The sequence below is a fragment of the Tachysurus vachellii genome, chromosome 5 (genome assembly GCF_030014155.1).
Source record: "Tachysurus vachellii isolate PV-2020 chromosome 5, HZAU_Pvac_v1, whole genome shotgun sequence".
Classification (NCBI taxonomy): domain Eukaryota; kingdom Metazoa; phylum Chordata; class Actinopteri; order Siluriformes; family Bagridae; genus Tachysurus; species Tachysurus vachellii.
In genome coordinates this window covers 7,181,443-7,185,000 of record NC_083464.1, presented here as the reverse complement: position 1 = coordinate 7,185,000, position 3,558 = coordinate 7,181,443, and the positions used below count along the sequence as shown (strand labels likewise).

General features: G+C 35.3%; 1 protein-coding gene across 2 annotated transcripts in view; it reads left to right on the top strand.

Moving 5' to 3' along the window:
• snx16 (sorting nexin 16) overlaps positions 1-1,230 on the top strand; it is a 23,270-nt gene extending 22,040 nt beyond the window's left edge. For both annotated transcript variants that reach the window (XM_060869607.1, XM_060869606.1), the window contains exon 8: positions 1-1,230. This exon is cut by the window's left edge. The gene's annotated coding sequence lies outside the window, so the exon portion shown is untranslated.
• Positions 1,231-3,558: the final 2,328 nt, after the last annotated feature.

Here is a 3,558-nt window from a genome sequence, read left to right as displayed (position 1 = left end):
ACCGACAGCTCCAGATAATCAGCTCAATAACCAGATTAACCAGATCAGATCAGATGTCGGAATAGCTCTTAAAGGTAGACTTCCTGTTCTAAACTGTTTCACACTCCACAAGTACTTTGCATTTTGTTAAGCCGCTCGACCGTTTTTCTTTTGTTTTTTGTTTTTTTAAGCCTGAAGTCGTCTGTCTGTTTATTTTAACGTGGTTGTCACTCAAAAGTCCTGAAAAAAGAACATTTAATAGCCTAAACACTAAACACTACAGCGTCTGGGTCAGCCTTTGTGTTAGAAGTGTGTCCATGTGTTAATGTGTGTAGTCACTCTTACAGCTGTTGTTTTGAGCAAGTACCACATTTGCGTGTAACGCGTTTGCTGCTTGTAAATGGTCACTTCGGGTCACATGTTGCACTTTAATATCTGCTGGGATTGTGGGATACGGTGTGTGTGTGTGTGTGTGTGTGTAGGCTAGCAGGCAAAGCTTCTGTTTGTTTCAGTGCAACGTACAGCTTCAAATGAAGCCCAGTGCCTTTATCTGCATCTTATATATTTATATGTGTACACGCTTATTTTATGTGTGTGTTTGTGTACAAAATGTACATATGCTTCCGAAATCAAACTTAGACATATGACATAGTGCCTTGCATTTCTTCTCGTTATGTAAGCGTTTGTTGCTGTTTTTCACTCCTTTAGGGTTGATGCAAAATGACAAATGGCTGTTTAGGACTTTTTAGACTTCATCCAAAATAACTCCCATCCGTGGTCAAAGCATTAACGTGGCTACTGACAAATAGTCACATCGTCACCCGTAAATTGTGATTCCTAGGATCATATTTATTATATTTCACTAAACTGCACCATTAATGTTCTGAATGAACGTTTGTATGACGCCTGCGATCATCAGATCCACGTTTAGGTCGATCGCTTACTCATTAGACAACCGCTCATAAAAAACGAATAACTCGATCTTATGCAACCGTTCAGTAGATGAAATTATACAGTTTTGTTGGTTTATCTCTACGCTTGTCTTGTTATTCAGCCGCAATACAATTTCCTTTTGATTTCTGATCTGTTGAAATGTCACACTTGTAGAAAAAAAAAGCTGTTTTTTTTTTCTTTTTTTCTTTTCTCAATTAGCATCTTTTTTGTCAGATCTTATAGAAGTATATTTGGTTCACATGTTAACAAAGTCTGTTTTGTGTTGAGGGATAATAAAAGTTTTCAGATGTATTTTCATTTTGTGTAACCTTGTGGATTTATTTGTCTCCTTATCTGCACTTTATTACAGTACGTTCTTTATTGTTGCAGGGAGGTTTTGCCACTAGGTGGCGGTAATTATCTGTCTATACCAGCAGCATTTTTAGATTAGATTAGATTAGATTAAATTAGATTCAACTTTATTGTCATTACACATGTACAAGGCAACGAAATGCAGTTTAGGATATACAGTATTTACATGAGTTAAATAAATTAAATAAAACGGTAATATAGGAGTAATTTACAGATGTGTATGCACTATGAACATAATATACAGATGGCTATTACTATAAACAGAATTATACAGAAGGATATGGATTATGAACATAATATATTGCTGTTACTATAAACAGAAATCGGGTTGATGTATACAATGGTAAGTTGAGCAGCAATGCAAAAAAAGAGCAAGTGTGCAAATTTCTGATCATTTTTACATCTTTTTATATCAATCGTATTAATTCATGTATTTCACACATGGTGTATAATTAAATGGATTTGTTGGTCTCTAGTTAAAAAATGAAATGGTAGCGTAGTGGGTGTTGGATTAATGCTCAGAAGGTTGTAAGTTCAAATCCCAGGTCCACCAAACTGCCACTGCTGGGCCCTTGAGCAAGGCTCTTAACCCTCAATTGCACAGCTGTATAAAATGAGATTAAATAGAAGTTACACTGGATATACACACACACACACAGGTGCTGGTCATATAATTAGAATATCATCAAAAAGATTTATTTCACTAATTCCATTCATAAAGTGAAACTCGTATATTATATTCATTCATTACACACAGACTGATATATTTCAAATGTTTTTTTCTTTTAATTTTGATGATTATAACTGACAACTAAGGAAAATCCCAGATTCAGTATCTCAGAAAATTAGAATATTACTTAAGACCAGTACAAAGAAAGGATTTTTAGAAATCTGTGAACATGAAAAGTATGAACATAAAAAGTATGAGCATGTACAGCACTCAATACCAGGGTTCCCACGGGGTCTTAAAAAGTCTTAAAAGCATTGAATTTATTAATTTGGAAATAATACCTTAAAAAGTCTTTAAAAAGTCTTGAATTTTCATGTCTGGGTCTTAAAAATTGTGCTGTATGTAACTTCTCCATATTGTAATTTTCCTCAAAAGTTTCTGTCAACCACGATTATTTTGATTAAATGACGTAGTATAAAAGAGTGGCGGAACCAATAATTGAGAACGCAACGCAGCCCCGGGTCACCGTACAATATACTGTGAACACGCGATGCCTTCAGTAAAGGAAGATCACGTGCTACGACACCACAGCCATAGACTACAACACAACACAACAAGCAAAGTAGAACCGCGAGAAATCAATGAAAATCTCAGCATTCCACAGGAAATTAAAAAAGTGTTAATTTCGTCAGACGAGACGAGACGAAATATGTTCGTCAACAACCTAAAATCTCTCTTCATTTTCGTCTAGAATTGTCTCTGCTTTTTCATCAGCTGTTAGGCCTTTAAAATATTCAGCGCTGTTGCTCATGTTACAGGTCCATGAAGCGGATCCCGCTTATTATATTGTTACCTACCAAATAAATCGATAATTTGACTCAAAATGATTTAAAAAGGAGTTTATTGATTTAAAAACAATTGTATTGTTTCCTCTAAAGAAAAAAGTGCGCTGCGTCTCTACGGTTAGAATTCTGTGTGTCCATGGCAACGCTCTGTTTTTCATGGCAACGGTGTGTTATAGTTCGCAGCGGTCTGTTATCAAGAAATAAAATTGTGTGTAGAAAGAATTTGTCCACACGCCGCTCAAATAAATAAATAAAAACTCCTGAGCACAAGTCCACCCTAGGTCAAGGCTTTTCATGTTAAATTATATTTCCTGTCGCTGCACAGGCTCTTTTATTGTACATGACAGCTTATGTCCCGATGACCGGTCTTTGCATTACGATTAAAAGCAGTATGTATAATGTAAAAAATGTGATGTGCAGTCAAGTTCGAGTGTATGCACTGTTTAAACGAGTGTTCTCAACTTCTCACTGATACTTTTGTGATTCGTGGAGTTTTGACAAGTTTTATAGCCTCGATATTGTTTCTTATTCAAAAGTGGTGACAGAAAAAACATATATACACACACACCTACAGTTTTGATCTTAGGCTTTTCATTAAGTTATTTATTTCCACTATAACACTTGTGTTCCTGATATTATTGCATTTAATGAGGCCTCGTTGTATTTATTCTTACAATAGATTCCAGATGTGGTCAAGCTACAATTTTTTGACTAAAACTAGACTAAAATTAAAAGACTTTTAGTCGACTAAAACTCGAC